The sequence below is a fragment of the Podarcis vaucheri genome (assembly GCF_965113315.1).
Source record: "Podarcis vaucheri genome assembly, chromosome: 4".
In the NCBI taxonomy this organism is placed as follows: Eukaryota; Metazoa; Chordata; class Lepidosauria; order Squamata; family Lacertidae; genus Podarcis; species Podarcis vaucheri.
The window spans coordinates 57,004,299-57,026,218 of record NC_138762.1 but is presented as its reverse complement, the minus strand read 5'-3'; the positions used below and the strand labels follow the sequence as shown (position 1 = coordinate 57,026,218).

The 21,920-nt window shown below is 43.3% G+C and overlaps 1 long non-coding RNA gene across 1 annotated transcript; it reads left to right on the top strand.

The window, feature by feature from the left end:
- The first annotated feature begins 3,506 nt into the window (after nucleotides 1-3,506).
- Nucleotides 3,507-20,572, top strand: LOC309531271. The gene is made up of 3 exons (XR_014219186.1): nucleotides 3,507-3,534; nucleotides 14,960-15,027; nucleotides 20,366-20,572. It is a non-coding gene; the product is annotated as an uncharacterized lncRNA (long non-coding RNA).
- Nucleotides 20,573-21,920: the final 1,348 nt, after the last annotated feature.

Below are 21,920 nucleotides of genomic sequence, written 5' to 3'. Positions count from 1 at the left end.
AGCGATATTATTACAGGAAGTGGTATATTTCCTGTGGTGGCTCCATCTCCCATGCCCCTGCCTTTTGAAGAGGAAATGACTGAAAATAATTTAAGGTATATCATAAGGAACTCATTAATAGATTCATCTACATTGCTATGATAATATTTCCCTCATCATATGGCTCACATTCACATCCCACCACCAACACCACCTTTCACTAATAGGGTATGTAAGTTTTAGGCTCATATGTTTATGTATTTTATAAACCAACCAATTAGCCTTTATTTTTTAAGGGGGCCCCCTGCCTTTTATCACCTACTGGTTAAGTTTTCTCCTCTTTTCCAGAGGGAAGAAGGGGATGGAAATTGGTCTAGAGCAAAGGGGAAGGTGATCAGAAACTAGGTCTGTGAAAAGCTGGGGGAAAGACCCAACCAGTGATACAGGGACCAGTTCAGAGGAGGATTCTTCAAATTCTTGGGTAGTGACCAAGACACCAACAGAGAAGATGTCGGACAATCCCACCCCAATCCAATTGAAATAACGCATGTGTGAGATGGCAGATCTTACAGGCTAAACCAGGCATAGGCAAACTCACCCTCCAGATGTTTTGGGACTACAACTCCCATCAGCCCTAGTGGTCAGGGATGATGGGAGTTGTAGTCCCAAAACATCTGGAGGGCCGAGTTTGCCTATGCCTGGGCTAAACCCATGGTCCCTGAGGGACAAGCCGTACCTTTTGCATGTTCAGCACAGGTGAGAAGGGATGCATATACATACTGATGTAAACAGGCATAGTTCCTCCATGCAAGTGGGATCCCACATAGGTTTCCCTCTCATGCGAAGGAGCACTAAATGTGCATGTTCTCGAGGAAGGGTAGAGCAGAGGTGCACAACCTGCGGCCCTCCAGATGTTGTTGGACTACACCTCCCATCATCACTTATCACTGGCTATGCTGGCTGGTGCTGATGGGAGTTGTAGTCCAGAAACACCTAGACAGCCGCAGGTTGTGCACCCCTGGCGTTGAGCTTTATTTCATAGACTTCTAGAGTTGGAAGGGACCATGAGGCCATCTGATCCAAACCCCTGCAATGCAGGAATCTTTTGTCCAATGTGGATCTTGAACCCATCACCCTGAAATTAAGCGTTTCGTGCTTTACCAACTGAGCTGAAGAACCTGGGAGACTGAGTTCTTAATGCCTCTCCACTTCAAATGGAGCTGAATGGCATTCTAACAGAATTAAATTTAGGAAACTGATTTAGTTTTAACTAAAAGCTAAAGGACCATTACATGAACTGGACCAAGTACTGAGATAAGTACTCCAGTGGCCCTTCTCTGGGTACCCTGGTGTTATGCACTGAGTTGAATAGGATCCAAAATGCAGCAGTATGATTGGTCCGCAGGAGCCACCCAATCCAGCTCCAGGTGGAAGTGAATCCGCAGCCTGATTGGCCTACAGGAGAATCCCAGAATTAGCCAATCATGTGCAGCCCGTTGTGTAAATAGTGTATATAAAGCAGATATTTTGGGGGAACTTTCATTCCTCACTACTATGAGCTGAATAAAGAGCATGAAATCCACACTCGACTCCGAGTATATTTCACCTGCCATCTGAGGTAAGGACCAGAGAGAGGACCTCTGTTGCTCTATTAGCTCTGGGCAAATGCTTTTTTTTATTTTCTCAGGACTCATTTTCATTTTTTACAACTTTTGCTTTCGTTGGTGATGACAATAAGCACACGTGTTTAGAAAGCTGGTTTTGTTCCTTTATTTAAATCTGTCTGCTCTATCTTTCATTGCAAGCCACCCTGAGAGTGCTAATTGAATGGAAAGGAGGGTGTTAAAATGTATACATGTACAGTATGTAGTGTATGTATGAGTGAATAGAACAGTGATCCTCAGATCCACTGGCTCAGAGGTGGGGAACCTCAGGCCTGGGGGCCAAAAGCCACTCTCTAAGGCTCTCTGTCTGGCCCCCAGGACACTCCCTAGTCACACCTGCTCTCTAAGCCATGCCTCTCACCAATGCATTTCCATGACTTTCATGAGTGTTTTAGCCTGGCTAGACTATATCCTTGATAGGGATGGGTGAATCTGTCACTTCCAGTTCCTTCCAGTTCCTCATTTCTGCAGTCTTAAGTTCACCTCCCTGCATTTCCACCAATGTGCTGTATTATTGCTGTCAGGAGGGACGTTCTTGAACTATAGCAGTATGAAATATGTTCAGGATTTCAGTAGGAAGCTGCAGACATGCACCAAATGGAAATGAAGCTGTATGAGAGCAAAACTTTGCAGGCGTAAACAGTTTTGAAGTTAGGATTCCATATAACTGCCCTGATGTCATCACAAACACAAATAGTCACAAATGCACAATAAAAATAGTGTCCAGAGGGGCCTTCAATCAACCCTAAGCCCCCCTCCCAGTCTCTTCAATTTGGGAATTTTATAACTAGTAACCTTAATTTTGTATGTTTCACTGCAGGGCAAATAGCAAGGGAGGGTTGTTTTACATCACAAAAGCATCACAGGGAAAGGGTTAAATATTGCCAGCACTTTTCCCCAATCTGATCCCTGCCACTACACAGCTAATTACAAAATTATGATCATCACCACTACCACCATTGAGAGCAACAGCAAACCAAAATCCAAGGGAGACCTGGTCATACATCTCCCACTACTCTACTAAAATGGTCTTGTTTAGTGAGAAATTCAGTGTCTGATGACAAACAAGGGTTATTTTAGTTGCAAGTGTATGCTTTTATTCGCATCTCTCTCTTTTTGCTCTAGTCTTATGGATATTTTTTACATTCCCTGTCTTATGTGAATTGGAATAGGTTTGGAGTTTTTATTTGACTCATTTTATTTTCATTTCTAATAAGCCATTTTCAGAGTGACTATCTGCTATATTTAGAAATTATTTTTAGTAGTAGTAGTAATAGTAGTAGTTGTAGAACTTTTTTTTTAAAATGCAATTTACTTTACTAACATATTGGGAGACATGCATTTTAAAACACAAGACGGTGGGGGAGGGAGGAGAGAAAGGACTTTGGTTGTAAAATGTCAGTTTCTGAAATGTTCCAGTTATGTGCAAACTGCCTGTGTAGCTACAGTTCACAATTGCCATCTGAACATCTATTTTTCCAAGCATTTAAGAGGAGTGATGTGTACATTTTTCATGTGTAATTAGGCAGTGTAACGTGATCCCTTTCTGCAGTCAAGCTGCCATGTGCTGTAGCCTCACTGAATAGCTTCCAGATTTCAACCCAATCTCTTCTGTCTAGACTCTACGTTGCTGGTTCTCCCCCCTCTGCCTGCCCCCTCCCTGCCTTCTGAGCCTAAAACAGGCTCCAATACAAAATGCCAAAACCAGAAGTTTTTTTTGTCCGTCTTTCTCATAAAGATTTGGGACAGATCTCCCAGGCCCAGACAAGGGCTGGATCCCAGACTTCTTAAGACACGTGTCATCTGAAACTGACATTAAAGACTCTGCAAGCTTTTCAGCAGGTCATGCACACACAAACAATGGCTTTAAAAATATGGTTTTCATTAAAAAGTGAGTATTTTTAGAGAGGTGTGGTTCAGTTCAGATGAAAAAGGAGGGGGCATGAACCGAGAGGGAGGGAGAGACTGGGAGAGAGAGAGAGAGAGAGAGAGAGAGAGAGAGAGAGAGAGAGAGAGAGAGAGAGAGAGAGAGACATTATTTACACTGCTGTAGAATTTATAAGGCTGCTTTAGGGACTGAAGGAAAATGAAACAATAGATGCTGTTCAAAAACCAGGTGCATCTCATGCAGAAAGTGTTTATAATCAGGGCTGATTTGAACAAGAAAGAAGTCTCTACCTTCCAACTTTATTATACTTCCAAACATACACAGTATGTACTTTAACAGTAAATCTTATCTCTGGGGAGGGAAAAAAAGATTTAAAAATGATTTCACAGATCACTGGGGGCAGTTTTTGACACTGACTTACAGTTTGCTGCTGACTTACAGGCTTCATTTCTTACAGCATATTTTATTTCAGCCATGTCATTTATTTCCTCTAACGAAGAGATGCATGTATGCTGCATGAGCAAAAGTTTTATTTATTTGAAATTGGATACTCCGCATTGTCGCTTTAGGCTCAAGGTGTCTTGCAAACATTAAAAACTATCAAATACAATGTAACTCAATGAAATTCAGTTATTTCTCGGAACTGTATTTCCCCCCCATGTTTATCCCAAAATCTTGTTACAGTTTGAAATGTCGCAATGACCATGCCTCCCAAAACCACAGTCATATGTTGTTGCTTGTTTGCTTTCATTTTGGAAAACCAAACTGTGCAACCTGCTCTGTTTTCATTTTGCCACTCATGAGCAGGGGTGGGGCACAACTTTTTATTTCCATTCGCTATAATGTTGCAGTGGTCTGCATCCTATATGTTCATTTCAACTGCAAAATTAGTCGGTTTCCAGGCTCTATACCTGGCCATAGTTGTTGCCCTTGGACTGTACATTGCTGAGGTTCGAAACCTTTTGCCATGTTTACTTGGAGGTAAGTTGCACACATACAGGTAGTCTAAATATTGCCTTTACATTAAAGTTCCCCATCATCAACTTTCCACGTGCTCTAGACTACTCGCAGCTCTACAGGTGTGGAGGCAGAACAATGTAGCCATAAGTTGTACAACTCAACTCTCGAATGCTCCCCTTAGGGAAGCTAACCTGGTACCTTTTCAGCATCAGCTTAAGTCTTTTCTGTTCTCCCAAGCATTTTAAGACCTGGTTTTAGATCACTGTGGTCCAGTTGGCAGTTCTGATGTATTTGATGGTTGTTTTAGTCTGCTGTGTTTTTTGTTTTGTTTTGTTTTATACAGTGCTTGCTTTATTGTGCTGGCTATATGTTGGGTTTCTATGCCCTGAGACCTGCGGGTATAGATCGGTATATAAATTCAGTAAATAATAAAGATGGTGATAAATATATATAGATTAACATATGCACATTTTGTACAAATTAGGAATCTTTTCTGTACTTTATTTTTCATTTCCTCTTTCTTGACACTGCAGAAGTGGACACCTTAGGTATGTGCTTCTCCTGTGCTTGTATGTTCTTCTCTTTTATGTGTGTGACACCTAGAGAAATTATTTCATGAGACATTTCAGATATTATAGACAAACAAATGTATGCTCAGTTCGAATCCCCTCCTCTGTCATGACTGGAGGAGTGTGGAGAGGGTTGATGTCTGAGTCCAGTGGTTGCAATGGGTGTGGTTTCAGCCAGGTTCTTTACATATTTTTGAACCAGCAAAGTGGGTGGAACCAGCCCTTGAGGAAGCATTCCAGCACAAATTCTAACTCAGCCACTCCCCCCGCCAATCACACTCCATCTTTGCCCATTGCACACCTCATGCTAACATTTTATGACCACATAGGTCTATGGTGACTTGAAGTTACTTCAGCATGACATTGTGCTGTGCCATGATAATGCTCAATTGCATCAAAGGATTTTGTTGTGATCCTATTCTGCTTTGCTGACAGGAGTGGAAAGGGTCACACAACTGGTTGCTTTCAGTTCAAACTGGCTTATTCACAAGTATTTACATTTCAGCTGTTGCAGTGTTCTTTCTTATTTCTCATGTTAGTCCCTTTCTTCTCTTCACAGCCCTTAAATTCTTTTCTTTGAAATTAAGCGTCTCAGGTATGCAGACATATCCATCTGGTCTGTGTTATTTCTTACTGTTTTCTACCCAAGCCTTTGGTTTTATCATCATTTATTTCCAGGTTAATTCTTCTGTTCTGGGATAAATATTGAGAAACTTCCCGTCTTCTGCTTCCAAACAGATTTCCGCCCCTTCCCCTGTGAAATGAAGATTATTCTTCTAATCTGCCACATTTTCCATCCAAAGCATTCTTCATCTTGAAGGATAGCATGATCCACATTGCCTCTGTTCATATGAGCCTCTTCTCATGCTTCTGAGAGCCTTCTTGCTCTATCTCTGACGAGCAGCTCAGCTAGTGGGAAAGAAAGAACTGGCCTTTCCCATCACGACATCCAGGTTATAGGAATACTCTCCTGAATGGGGTTTGGCTGGGCCCCATTTTTAAAGGAGCATGGAAAACAGCTACAATTCTTCTGATACAGTAACTTTCCACTGCAGGGAGTTTTTCATTGGGGAGGGTAGAACATTATATGCATCTTTTTTTATACGAAATGGCATAGCCCCTCTATCTTGCTATGCAATTTATTTCCTTATTAAATATTGCATGTATTGTTATACTGTAATTTTTGCAACAATATTAGGATAGAAATAATTTAATGACCCTTGTTAGAGAAAGTACCTATCACGGGTTAGATCCAGACTAGGTAGACCTATCAAAACCTACTTAAGTTAATCATTTGCTCTCCAGATGTTTTGGACTACAAATTGTATCAGCCCTTGCCAGGATATGGTGTTGATGAGAGTTGTAGTCCAAAATACCTGGACACCAGGTAGCAAAGACTGGCCTAATCAACAACATTCCTGCAATTACAAAAAAAAAAGGTCTTTGTTTTGCTATTACATTGCAGTTAAAGTGCAAGATCAATTGACTTGTACTTGATTTAATTCTGGTACAATCTGAAACTGATGGTTAACTTGTTTTATTTACAGCTGCTTGTCTTATTTGGAAAGTGTCATATTTTTATTCTCTGTGCAAGCTGGTCATTGACTGCAACAAAGTATTCATTCATTAACTAAAAATGTTAATTTGAAAAATAAAGTGTCAGTTCAATCCTGGATCCAATGGCTGGATAAAATGTCCTCCTTCTCACACTGCAGTGTGAACACAGTAGGACACCAGTTTATTGAACTTATTTTGGTGGTGGTTTAATTCCTCTGCTCCTCAGAGTTTTTACCAAGCCTGGAGGCTCTGGTACCAACATACCATGAAAAGAGTTCTTTTCATGAGATCTGTATCCTTGTTTTGATCACTAAGGAATCTTATGACAATTTAGATAAATCTCAGCCAAACATCAGAATTATCAGGCTGTTCCCTGGATCAAATGTCTCATACTTTTGAGGCTTTTCTACCATAAGTTTGAGACTGATCCAGACCGCTAGTGGATTCAGAAAGAATATATCTATTCACACCCACTGAGGTTCTTTTTTACTTGAAAAAAGTCCCACTGAAATCAGTGGGATTCACTCCCAGATAAGCGTGTATTGGATTACAACCTAGCAGCACAATATTATTCAGGTCTACTCAGGAACAACTCCCACTGAGTTTCACTGGGACTTACTCCCAGGTAAGTGTGTACAGAAGTGCAGCATAAGAGCTCCTCCCAGAGAGAAAAAAAAACATGTTACTGTATTCCGTTCCTGTCAAAGCAGCTTGGAGAAACCGCTCAAATGTCCAACTCATGTCAAAAAGGTTGTGATCAGAGAGAGGGATGTGTCAATCTACTCCTCTCTGCTTTGGTTTAAAATGTCATTTTTAAAACTAGGGAATCTTTTTAATGAATGCTATCCAAATGTGTGATAGGTGACATTAGCATGACTGTCAGCTTTTCATACAATTGCTGGATTCTAGTTATTTTCATAGAGGAAATGTTCATTTCTTTGATTTTAATGGTGAAGGCAACTGCTGGAATGATTATCTTAAACGTAGAAAACAGACTCCCCCCTCTCCCCTCACAAAAGTATGTTTGTCTTTTCAAATCATGATATGAGAGTTGATGCTTTGTTTTCTTGGTAGTGCAATCTTTACAACTGATAGTTAATGCTTCAGGATTGTATTAAAGATACAAGGATTTATATTAAAGATAGCTGATACTTTAGGCTTGTATTAAATATGCCCTTTCAAAACCATTATTTTTTTCATAACCAGTATACAGATTTGTTTGAATTCTTCCTAAAGCAATAAATATGAGAATGACAAGCAAAACTGCATAGATACTCCTCTGAGTTTGGCAACTTTCTCTTTAGCCTTGAAGAGCCATCTTGCTACATCTTAAACAAAGAGAGGTAAAGCTGAAAGAGCAGTGAAATTTAGGTGAAGTATTTTCACCTAAAATATCACTGTCCACTGTGGGAGGGGGCAACCCTGCTTTCTTTTATATGGCAAACTTTAAGAATATTAGAAAAATGCTACCACATTTCTCATTAATCTTTCTGCAATGCTAAAACAAGCACCATTATCCTAAACCGGCTATTTTTTCTGGCCTGTGGGCTTTAACAGGTACCCTGAACTTTCCCACTCAGAAGAGTTTCCTTATTCTTTCCAATAGTAGCTGGCAGATTTGCACAATTTCCTTTGCAGTGTGTTAGCAGATAGGGCTAATTGCACAATATACTGAAATTTCAGGCTGGCCCAAGGAAACAATTTAACAAATGGTTAATTTGTACTAATCACCTTGATTTTATTTAGTTTTTGAACTGAGAATCTTTCCTGATCAGGACTGGATATAAATGCATAACAACAAACAAACATGAATCCAGTTAAAATATAATTTCAGGAACAGTTCTTTTAATATATAAATATGGCATCAGCATATGTGGACATTTGCAATTTCAGCATGTCAATGTGAAAGGCCAAAATTCAGCATCTCTTGCCTCTTGCTTTCCATTCTACTCAATTCACTCTTAAGGACCACCTGCTTTCAGAATTCCCTGATAACATCGAGGAACACTGGACCAAACCAAAAACATCCATTATTGCAGCCTGTGAACAAACTATTGGATACCAAACCAAGAAACACCAGGACTGGTTTGATGAGAATGACAGTGAGATTGAACGCATGATTGACAAGAAAAGGAAGGCCTTTCAGATCTAGCAAAGAGATAGAAACTGTGCCACTAAGATGCCACCTATGCCAACGCTAAGGCTGAGGTTCAAAGAAGAACCAGAGGACTAAAAAACACCTCGTAGATAAAAAAAGCTTAAGAGATCCAGCACTTAGCTGACACTCATGACGCATAGAGTTTCTTTAAAGCCACAAAGACCGTCTGTGGACCAATAAATCATGGCACATGCCCCCTACGCTCAACAGACGGTATCACACTTCTAAAAGATAAAGAAGCTATTGCACTGCTCTGGAAAGAACATTACCAACATCTCCTTAACAGCAACTCCTCCATAGCTGATGAGGTCCTCTCACAAATTCCGCAAAAACAAGTTAGAGATGAGCTTGCAGTATCTCCAAATCTGGGAGAGTTGTGTACAGCTATTAACCAAATAAAAAACAACAAAGCCAGTGGACCTGATGGGATACCTGCTGAAATCTTTAAAGTGGGCGGAACTGTACTTACACAACAACTTCACAAGCTCATTGAAAAAATCTGGGAAAGAGAAGAGATCCCAGCAGACTTTAGGGATGCCAAAATTATCAATCTCTTTAAAAAAGGTGACAGAACTGATTGTGGAAACTATCGAGGCATCTGTCTATTAGCTGCGGCCGGCAAAATTCTTGCAAGGATCTTAGCAAACCATCTCTTAACAATATCGTTACCCCCGAGGATGTGGACAGGCTGCTTGGACGAGTGAAACCAACCACCTGTCTCCTTGATCCTTGCCCATCCTGGCTTATAAAAGCTAGCCGGGAAGGGCTGGGCGATGGGCTCTGCGGGGTGGTGAATGCTTCCCTCTGTGAGGGAACATTCCCAGATCCGCTGAAAGAGGCGGTCATTAAACCGCTTCTTAAAAAACCATCTTTAGACCCGGCCAGTATGGCCAACTATCGCCCAGTCTCAAATCTTCCATTCTTGGGCAAGGTGATTGAGCGTGTGGTTGCTGAACAACTCCAGGCACGCCTGGAGGATGCGGACCATTTGGATCCCTTCCAATCAGGGTTCAGGCCTCATCATGGGACTGAAACTGCCTTGGTCGCACTGGTTGATGATCTCCGGCGAGCTAGGGACAAAGGTGAGAGTTGTTTCCTGGTTCTGCTGGATCTCTCAGCGGCCTTTGATACAATCGACCATAACATCCTTCTGGACCGTCTAGAGGGGTTGGGAGCTGGGGGCACTGTTATACAGTGGTTTCGCTCCTTTCTCCTGGGCCGTGTTCAGAAAGTGGTGGTGGGGGATGAGTGTTCAGACCCTTGGGCCCTCACTTGTGGGGTGCCTCAGGGTTCCGTCCTCTCCCCCATGCTTTTTAACATCTATATGAAGCCGCTGGGAGAGATCATCAGGGGGTTTGGACTGGGTGTCCATCAATATGCAGATGATACCCAGCTCTACCTTTCTTTCAAATCAGAACCAGTGAAGGCGGTGAAGGTCCTGTGTGAGTGCCTGGAGGCGGTTGGAGGATGGATGGCGGCTAATGGATTGAAGTTCAATCCTGACAAGACAGAAGTACTGTTTTTGGGGGACAGGGGGCGGTCTGGTGTGGAGGACTCCCTGGTCCTGAATAGGGTAACTGTGCCCCTGAAGGACCAGGTGCGTAGCCTGGGAGTCATTTTGGACTCACAGCTGTCCATGGAGGCGCAGGTCAATTCTGTATCCAGGGCAGCTGTCTACCAACTCCACCTGGTACGCAGGCTGAGACCCTACCAGCCCGCGGACTGTCTGGCCAGAGTGGTGCATGCTCTAGTTATCTCCCGCTTGGACTACTGCAATGCGCTCAACGTGGGGCTACCTTTGAAGGTGACTCGGAAACTACAGCTAATCCAGAATGCGGCAGCTAGACTGGTGACTGGGGGCGGCCGCCGAGACCACATAACACCGGTCTTGAAAGACCTACATTGGCTCCCAGTACGTTTCCGAGCACAATTCAAAGTGCTGGTGTTGACCTTTAAAGCCCTAAACGGCTTCGGCCCAGTATACCTGAAGGAGCGTCTCCACCCCCATCGTTCTGCCCGGACACTGAGGTCCAGCGCCTATTATTATCCGAGGTGACCCTTCCTGAATCCCAAAATGGTTTTCTAAGGGGACAGTGGGCATGATTTTCACCACTCGACAGATTCAAGAAAAATGCAGAGAACAAAACCACCCCCTGTATATGGCATTTATTGACCTGAAATAATAATAATAATAATAATAATAATAATAATAATAATAATAATAATAATAATTTATTATTTGTACCCCGCCCATCTGGCTGGGTTTCCCCAGCCACTCTGGGCGGCTTCCACAGAAACCAAAAAACACTAAAATATCATACATTAAAAGCTTCCCTGAATAGGGCCGCCTTAAGGTGTCTTCTGAATGTCAGGTAGTTGTCCATCACCTTGACATCCGATGGGAGGGCATTCCACAGGGCGGGCGCCAACACCGAAAAGGCCCTCTGCCTGGTTCCCTGTAGCTTTGCTTCTCGCAATGAGGGAACCACCAGAAGGCCCTCGGCGCTGGACCTCAGTGTCCGGGCAGAACGATGGGGGTGGAGACGCTCCTTCAGGTATACTGGGCCGAAGCCGTTTAGGGCTTTAAAGGTCAACACCAGCACTTTGAATTGTGCCCGGAAACGTACTGGGAGCCAATGTAGGTCTTTCAAGACTGGTGTTATGTGGTCTCGGTGGCCGCCCCCAGTCACCAGTCTAGCTGCCGCATTCTGGATTAGCTGTAGTTTCCGAGTCACCTTCAAAGGTAGCCCCACGTAGAGCGCATTGCAGTAGTCCAAGCGGGAGATAACTAGAGCATGCACCACTCTGGCCAGACAGTCCGCGGGCAGGTAGGGTCTCAGCCTGCGTACCAGGTGGAGTTGGTAGACAGCTGCCCTGGATACAGAATTGACCTGCGCCTCCATGGACAGCTGTGAGTCCAAAATGACTCCCAGGCTACGCGCCTGGCCCTTCAGGGGCACAGTTACCCTATTCAGGACCAGGGAGTCCTCCACACCAGCCCGCCCCCTGTCCCTCCAAAACAGTACTTCTGTCTTGTCGGGATTCAACTTCAATCCATTAGCCGCCATCCATCCTCCAACCACCTCCAGGCACTCACACAGGACCTCACACAGGACTAAGGCACTCACACAGGACTAAGGCTTTCAACACTGTAAATCGTAATGCCCTGTGGACTGTCCTTCTGAAAATTGGCTGCCCAGATAAATATTTAAACATCATTCGGCTCCTCCATGCTAATATGACAGCAACAATCGCAGATAACAATGGCTCTCAAAGTGAACCATTCTCAGTGGGATCAGGTGTAAACAGGATGGTGTTATTGCCCCAACTCTATTCATTATTTTCATTGCCATGATCTTTCCCATGACTTTGTCGAAGGGAAACTCCCCACCAGAGTAGAAATCATATATCGAACAGATGGAAAGCTCTTCAATCTGAGGAGGCTGAAAGCAAAGAGACGTAACTTCCACCATAGAGCTTCAGTATGCTGATGACAACATAGTGTGTGCGCACTCAGAGGATGACCTCCAAACCATCCTAAATATCTTTGCAGAAGCTTACGAAAAGCTTGGCCTATCACTCAACATCCAAAAAATCAAAGTGCTGCACCAGCAAGTACAAAATAACCCCTCTGCAGTGCCACAAATCCAACTCAGTGGTGTAACGTTGGAAAATGTCAATCACTTCTCCTACCTAGGCAGTTATCTTTCCACAAGGGCCAACACTGATGCCAAAATCCAGCATCGCCTGAGCTCTGCGAGTGCGGCTTTTTCCCAGTTGACGTGCAGAGTGTTTGAGGACTGGGACATTCGCAGGGAAACCAAAATACTTGTTTACAAAGCTATTGTACTACCAATCTTACTGTATGCCTGTGAAACATGAACCACTTATAAATGCCATCTCCAACTCCTCGAAAGATTCCATCAACGGTGTCTCCGAAAAAATTTACACATCACTTGGGAAGACAGGCAAACTAATATCAGTGTACTGGAAGAAGTAAAGATCACCAGTGTTGAAGCAATGATTCTTCAACATCAACTTTGTTGGACTGGTCATGTTGTACGGATGCCTGATCATTGTCTTCCAAAGCAACTATTCTATTCCAAACTTAAAAATGGAAAGCATAATGCTGGTGGTCAACAAAAGAGGTTTAAAGACTGTCTCAAGGCAAATTTTTTAAAATGTAGTATAAACACTGACAACTGGGAAACACTGGCCTGCGAGCGCTCCAGTTGGAGAACAGCCTTTACTAAAGGTGTCATGGGCTTTGAAGACACTTGAAATCAGGACACAAGGGGAAAACGTACTAAGAGGAAGGCACACTTGGCAATTCCACACCATGATCAACTCCCACCCGGAAACCAATGTCCCCACTGTGGAAGGACGTGTGGATCCAGAATTGGCCTCCATAGTCACTTATGGATACATTATTAAAACTGTGTTTATGGAAGACAATCTTACTCGGCTACAAGTGATCACCAAAGAAGAAGAAGACTCAATTCACTATGTCAAAATTGTGATGCCCTGCAATGCCCCCTAGGCTCCACACCCAGTGTGGAGGAACTGGTCATGCTGCCCTAAATCTGCCTTTGATTGCATTATGTCTTACAGGGTGATTATAAATATAAAACAAAAACTAATATGAATCCAATAATATTGACTTCCAAGTCCAGCTTACAACTGGAGCTTTAGTGGAAGCACACATAATGGTAAACTGATTATCTTGGTTAAAATAATAAATATGTTTGTGATTCCCACCCCCCGGCAAAAAAATAAAAAATTGTTTCCTTGATTTATCCTGCGTAAATTTGTCACTAGAGCTCAGTGACAGATGTACAATGTGTTTCATATTGTCTTCTTTTTGCACACCATGCCAGTTGATAGGGGCTATGCATTATGCAATTTTATGGAACCCTTTGTGGTCACCATGTGTTACTGGGAACTACTGCGTGTGCAGAAGACTTAAACTGCAGCAGCCATACTTGCCAAATGTTTTAGACAAAATCACGATCAGTTGCACTGATCATTTGCATGATCATTTGATAAAGACATTTATCAAAATCTGCACTTCATGCCCTGCAGATGATACTTCTAGACCAAAGCCGAACAATCTGAATGGTTAGATCAGACCGATGTAAGAATGACACGTCCTGAAGGGAATTTACTTTTGTGTTTTGGTGTGATGGCCAAAACAGCAAATAAAATAAATGATAGCGAACATAAGACGAGTCTACAGGATCAGGCCAATGGCCCTTCTAGTCCAGCATCCTCTTCTCGCCGGCTGGCTGACCACATGCTTGCGGGAAGCTTGCAAGCTGCACGTGAGTGCAAGAGCACTCTGCTCAGCTGTGATTCACTGCAACTGGTCTTCAGAGGCATATTAGATTACTTTGCATTTTCCACATTCTCCGCCTCCTCCCTGCAACTTCATGGTTTGGCTCACATGCCTGAGTTGCCTGGAGTGATTTGCTCTTCAGGCATATTTATTGTGATACACCTTTTCTTAGCTTCTGGCATGCTGTTGCTTGGATTGCATTGAGTGGAGGCAAACTAGGTTACCGGTAGTTCTTACTGGAGATCAATGCAACTGGCATTATAATGACAAACTTTTACCAGCGATTTAAATGGGAACCAAGTACAATCTCCAGAGCAATCCTGCTGAAGAACTAGGGAGGCACAGACCAGTGGATATTTCACCACATTCAAAATCCCACTTGCTTATGCCAGCCAGAATGGGGCAGTTTTCTTTCTTATTTTTACAGGGCCATGAGGGGGCATGAGGATTAGACCCCTTGCGGGGTTCATGGAGCTTTGGATCTAAAGAAGCCAATGTCTCCAATCCTCTGCTACCACTGGCAGGGGAACCAGAGGCAATAACTTCTCATCCACCGTGACAAAACTAGAGGCCTCCACCACAGTGGGAGTGCTGACCAATGATAGTAGAGAAGCAATGAATGCACTGTCCTGCACCCTCCCCCAGGGAGATTAGGATGACACTCTATTTAACCTTAAATCCAATACAGAGAGTCGGTGTCAATTGTGTGACTTGATTTTCTGGTTTTAATTTACACATGATGTCTTCTCCCATTCCAGGTTTGTCAGCACAGTCCCGAAGTCTCCAGATGTTACCTTCAAACATTATCCAGCTCATTTTGTCATTGTTTTCTCAATATTTTCCATTTAGAATCTGGGATGAAATGTTGCCAACGTCAGCATGTCTCCAGTGGAATGTCCCAAATGTATTTTCCAATGGTAAGGATCTCTGATAGAAGGACTGAGAAAAACTTTGGAGAGCTGAAAAGGCATGGCTTACAGAGATCAGGAGTAAGACAGTTCCTACCTTTAGGCTTTCAATCTAATAGACATGGCACATGAGGGAAAATAAATGGGAGTGAGGAAAGGATATAAAGTAAGCATAGGTACCAGTTTTAAAATGTAACAATTTTTTTAGCAACCAGCTGGGATGGAATTGGTTCAGGTAGCCTGATGGAATAGCTGCCGCTAGGGGACAGTTGAAGGAGGATCAAAAGCAACGAGTCTCTCAAGAGAAGTGCTCAAATAGTGCTGCTTTTACTTCATCTGCAGCCTGATAGAATGGCTGCTTTTAGGTAACACTCCACAATTCCCTGATCAGTGCAAGTAGGTTTGGTTTCTTTTGGAAATGTGAACATGGGATTTATGGCATTTTTGAGATATTTTCTTTATTTACAAAGTAACGTGTAAGCAGAGTCAAACAGCAGGCACTTCTGCAAGGCACAAGAGTCTTTGCCCCACATCAGATTGCCAGAAAGGCCTGCGCTTTCAACAAAATCACATACCCCCCCACCCTCACCCTTCCTTCTCCCAAACAGCTGCTGCTTCACTTACTTATACCTTACATCAGCCCCTTCCTCTTAGCTAGAAGAGAAGCTCATTTCTGAAGGCCCTGACAGCTACTGAGATTAATATAAGGAGAGATCAGAGGATAGAAGGGAAGCTCTTCTACCAATTAGCTCCCATAAAGAAACATTAACTGACCATTCTGAACAATCTAGACTAAGGAATCCATGGCCCAGAGTCATCACCTATTTAACAGTGTGCAAAAAAATAAGGTGCCATATAGCTTTGTGTTGATTACAGGACTTTAAACCAATGCCTTGCCTTGAATAGATGGTCGATCAGGCAGTTTGACTGGAAGTTAGTAGTATTCAGGACTGGATCTCATGTGCAGCTACCATTAAATTCCTATGGTAGAAGGAGACAGTGCACAAATTGCTCTCATCTGTTTTCTGGGCATCTATCCAGTTTGAAAGGATGCTTCAAGTAGTAACTGGGGCTCCAGCTACATTTTAAAAACTGATGGAGAAAGTTGTGGCAGCATGAAATTCCTTGAAGTACTTGTGTATCTTGAAGACTCAACAGTATTTGGTAGGACAATAGAAGAACATGAGATCTGTTTGATGAAAGTTCTCAATTGTTTGGGAGCAACACACCATGCTAGTCTAAATGGCCTTGGTGCAGTATAAAGACTATTTCGAGACCAGCCATCCTGCTGCATTCACAAGCAGAAGACTGTCTGGCTCAGAATGAAGCTGTGTCCAGTACATCAACAAGAACTTTTTACATTGAAATGGTCGTTGTTGGATAAGGTTCGTGATCCTCTGTATGGGGCCAGATTTACTGTGTGTAAAGATAATAATCTACTCATATGCATTTTACACACGCCAAACGCAGTTCCATGGGACATTGATCCCATGCTGTTTGGTTGACATATGGGTTTAATTTTTAGTATTGTGCTGGCAGAAACAACATAGGTATCTGAAGAAGTGTGCATGCACATGAAAGCTTATACCCAGAACAAACTTAGTCGGTCTCTAATGTGCTACTGGACATTTTAAAAATTTAAAAATTTAAAAATTGGTTAGACCAACATGGCTACCACCTAAACATAGGTGTTGTTACTTTATCTTAAAGATAAAGGTAAAGAACCCCTGACAGTTAAGTCCAGTCGCGAAAGACTCTGGGGTTGTGGCGCTCATCTCACTTTACTGGCCGAGGGAGCCGATGTTTGTCTGTAGACAGTTTTTCCGGGTCATGTGGTGTGCTTTCGAACTGCAAACACTTAATGAAGACATGGTGGTTTCTTGGACTGAAGAAGCCATTGAAGGAATCAAGGTACTCTGTCAATAGATGAGTGTAGCAGGAGTAGTTAATCAGCTGGCACTTCTCCAGGGCAGTTCCTCTTGTACTTCTGCCACAACATTAAAATGAATAATCTACCTAATTTGAAGAAAGAAGATTTGCAGCATGTGCAACCAAAGGACTGTAACCCTGCTGATGCTTGGTGAACAAATCAAATCAAAAGTGTATCCCGGGCTATAAAATTTAAGCATCTTCATGGAGGACTCTTTTTAAGGAAATAGGGTAGGCTAACTTTAAAATATGATTTACATCACCACTAAGGATTTAAATGCCCATTATCATCATGAAGGCTGTGCATTCCACAGTGGCACGATACCTTGGCAGTATTGTCACTGTGTAATGCAAAGCCTTCATGATGATTCTAGATAGGTGAGAGCTGAGAGCAGAATGGGGACAAAAGGTGGACAAACTGATGTTATTTATCCTATCCCCACTTAGGAAGCACACCCACACCATCTCCAAACTAAGATGACTGGCCAAAGCTCTATGCAGAAGGCAGCATTTATTTCATTTCCTGGTTTTGGGACCAAGATGACTCTGGTTGCCCTAACAGATGATCTCCGCAGACAACTGGATCAAGGTGGGTTGGGACTGCTGATTCTCTTAGATTTGTCAGCAGCCTTTGACATTGTCGATCACAATCTTTTGGACCACCGCCTTGCTGACTTGGGAATACAGGGTATAGCCCGTAAATGGCTGTGCTATCTCTGGTCGGGGACAGAGGGTGGCACTAGGGAGGGAGATGTTGTCGCGCCACTCCTTGGTGTGTGGAGTGCCGCAGGGCGCAATCCTCTCCCCGATGCTTTTTAACATCTTTATGTGCCCCCTTGCCCAGATTGTCTGGAGCTTTGGGCTGGGCTGTCACCAATATGCTGATGACACTCAGCTCTATCTGCTGATGGATGGCCATACCAACTCGATCCCGGACACACTGACCAGATGTTTGGAAGCTGTGGCTGGATGGTTTCGTGGGAGCCAATTGAAACTAAATCCTTCGAAGACAGAGGTCCTATGGCTAGGTCAGGATGGCATGGGGATGAGGGACCAACTCCCTTCTCTTGCGGGGACCCAATTAGTGCCATTGTTTGGGTATAATCCTTGACACCTCCCTTTCCATGGAGGCGCAGGTTACAGCAACAGCCAAGGGGACATTTTTCCACCTTCGCCGCATCAAGCAGTTGGTCCCTTACCTTTCCCGCCCCGACCTGGCCACAGTGATCCATGCAACGGTCACCTCCAGGCTTGACTACTGTAATTCGCTCTATGCGGGGCTGCCCTTGAAGCTGTCCCAGAAACTCCAGCGGCTGCAGAATGCTGCAGTGAGGCTCCTCAAGGGGTCTCTGCCATGGGAGCATATTCACCCAGTGCTTTTCCAGCTGCACTGGCTCCCGGTGGAGTACAGGGTCAGATTTAAGGTGCTGGTTTTGACCTTTGAGGGACGCGGGTGGCACTGTGGGTAAAACCACAGTGCCTAGGACTTGCCAATCGTATGGTCGGCGGTTCAAATCCCCGTGGCGGGGTGAGCTCCCGTCTTTCGGTCCCAGCTCCTGCCCACCTAGCAGTTCGAAAGCACCCTTAAAAGTGCAAGTAGATAAATAGGTAATACTTTATAGCGGGAAGGTAAACGGCGTTCCGTGTGCTGCTCTGGTGCAGGCTCGCCAGAGCAGCGATGTCACACTGGCCACGTGACCCGGAAGTGTCTGCGGACGTTGCCGGCTCCCAACCTCTAGAGTGAGATGAGCGCACAACCCTAGAGTCTGTCAAGACTGGCCCGTACGGGCAGGGGTACCTTTACCTTTGACCTTTAAAGCCCTTCACAGCCTAGGACCCTCGTACCTACGGGACCGCCTCTCCTGGTATGCCCCACGGAGGATCTTAAGGTCCATATATAGCAACACCCTAGAGGTCTGGGCCCTAAGGAAGTTAGATTAGCCTCAACGAGAGCCAGGGCCTTCTCAACACTGGCTCCGGCCTGGTGGAATGCTCTGGGATCTGATTTCTTTCTGCAGGGCCTGTAAGACAGAGTTGTTCCACCTGGCCTTTGGCTTAGAATCAGTTTGATTCCCTCCCCCTCTTTCTTTTTCCTTTCTCCTCCTGTGAAGAGGCTGCATCCTAATGTTTTAATGTTGTATTTTAATCTTCTTAAAATTGTATTTTAATCAACTTGTTTTTATTATTGGTTGTTAGCCGCCCTGAGCCCGGTCTTGGCTGGGGAGGGCGGGGTATAAATAAAAATTTATTATTATTATTATGATTTCTTTCCATTTGATCATTTGCTCTCCTCTTCCTCTCCCAATGAAGGAATGATTTTGAGGCAGAAGAAAGATGTTAGCTGATAAGAAAATAGCACGATTTATTCATGCCCTTAATCTTCCTTACTCTCCTGAAGTCACTTTGAATTAGATTTCCTTTTTATAAAGGTCTTTTGATTTGTGTGTATGTGTGACTGTGCTTTTCTCATTTGAGGGAACTGCAAGGGGTGAAATTCTGACCCTGCAAGAAGTCAAGGGGATTTTAAAGTAATTGAGTATAGTGCCGTGTGTGTGTGTGTGTGTGTGTGTGTGCACGCGCGTGCATAAGGATTTCACCTAAAGGGTTATGATCACCCGGCATTTATTAAAAAGAGGAAGGAAGGAAGGAAGGAAGGGAAAAGGTCTCTCCAGAAGATGTTTTATATTAATTTAAGTATTTGTTACTGGATAATGTCAGGCTCTCTCTCAATGAAATGTCTTGCGTGGGCTGCCACACCTGCTAAATATAACCCCCTCTTTCTTTTGAAATTCTGTAAAGAGGCCTTTAAAGGTTTACATCCTCCAATCTGGAGGTTTAATTGCTTCATTTATAGTTTTTTTTTAAAAGGCCTTGTAAATTTCAGAATTTTGGATATTTCAAAGATGAAGCGGCTGTTCAATGAGGACATGAGGACTGAAATTTGAAACAATTCACTGTGTTAAATAGAGCATTGATTCTATTATGAAGAGGGTGGGGGCAGGGTGGGAGCTCCTGTTTCTCATTCTACGAGTTCTTGGGGTGGATATTTTGTGCACTGATTTTATTGCTTACGGGCAAGTTCAATATGAATAAGTAGCATGGGCTCACCATGGTAAGTGCACACTAGGGAGGAAGTGATAGATTCTGTTTTATATAAGGTAGTTGAGAATGATTACATACACTAATATACTTTAATCTACATAAACCATAAATCTAATATAAAGCGGACACCCCAAAAACAATTTTATTAACAGAAAGCAAGGCAAAGCCTGAAAGTATATGATAATTTTCTACTTACCTTGAATCTTTGTCCAGAAAGAATAACCATAGCTGTTGATTAGATTGACATATAGAAAAAAATATATAATATATGACCTTCACAAGCAGTAAGTGTGATCCTTCTCTTTCTAGGGAACAGCTGCCTCTGAGACTGCTTAACTACTCTGCATCAGCAAGGTGCCATTTGGAAGTTTAATCTATAGTATGCTGGAGTATGAGATTCATCGATTGCCACCACAACCTTTTGGGGCCTGTGAATGCATTTGCAAACTGGAGAAACTATTGTGGACATCACACACCAGTCTAATTTCACCAGAGGAGGGGACTGTGTGGGCAGCAGGAAAAGCCTCTGGGCACTATGCTGGTGACCCCCAGTCTAAACTTAAGCTGGCAAGACCTCCTACATCAGGACAGTTAAACCCATGGCAGTCAGAGGTGCTATGTCTCCCTTCCCAATACAGGCTCACTGTAACATCCAAGTAGGTCAACCAATGATTCCAGAGAGCAATGAAAACAGAGCATTCAGAAGTCCAAATGGAAAGGTCAACAATTACAGAGGGGCCCCCTAATCTGGAATAGTTACTCACAAGCAACAGCAAGCCACCCAAGAAAGACACAAGCACAGGGACCAGATCCTGTGATGAATCCAGGTGCTGACTCTGACCCCACTGAGGTAGCACCAAATTAGCCATTACATCAAGGGTTCATTCACCTGCTCACCTTCCAACATGATATATACTATCATCTGTCAGCAGTGCCTTTCTGCATTCAACACAGTACAAAGAGGTTAGTTTCTCTCTCTCTCTCTTCATGCATGTACACCATGGGTAGGCAAACTAAGGCTGGGGGGCCAGATCCGGCCCAATCGCCTTCTCAATCCAGCCCGCGAACGGTCCGAGAATCAGCGTGTTTTTACATGAGTAGAATGTGTCCTTTTATTTAAAATGCATCTCTGGGTTATTTGTGGGGCATAGGAATTTGTTCATTTCCCCCCCTCAAAATATAGTCCCTCCCCCCACAAGGTCTGAGGGACAGTGGACCGGCCCCCGGTTGAAAAGGTTTGCTGACCCCTGACGTACACACACAGACATAAATCAGAAATCAGAAAGGACATTATTCAGAAAACCATTTCCACCTCCCAGAACCATATTTTGCTGATGTGACAGTGGCCATTCTCAGCCTACTGCACTAATAAGTCTTCAGTAGACTACCCATTAGAAACATTTGGCACTTTACTTGGCTTAAGGAAAATGGGATTGTTTTACAACATAATCTTATACAGTGTATACATGATAGCATGTATGCTTATTCATCATTGAGCTCAACAGAGCTTATGCCCAAGAAAGATGATCACAGTCATTGTTTGTTCACATTTTTTAGATGTTATTTTATAATGGAAAGGCAAGACATAAGAGCCGAATAAATGTATTTTTAAAATATGTTGCATTTTCTGTTTTGGGTGGTTGGTTTACATTGTGGTTTTATGTGGTTGAAGCTGCTTTGTGAGGGCTTAGACCTAACAGGGTCTTATTCTTTTTTTATAAAAACAAACAAACAAATGAATATATAACACACTGATTATTATGATTGTCAGGACAATCATCTAGCCTGCAGTGCAGGCTGATTTCTACTTGGTGCCATTTAGGCTTGCATTGCTTGTAGTGCCTTCATATTTGAGCACCTCAGTGTATTGC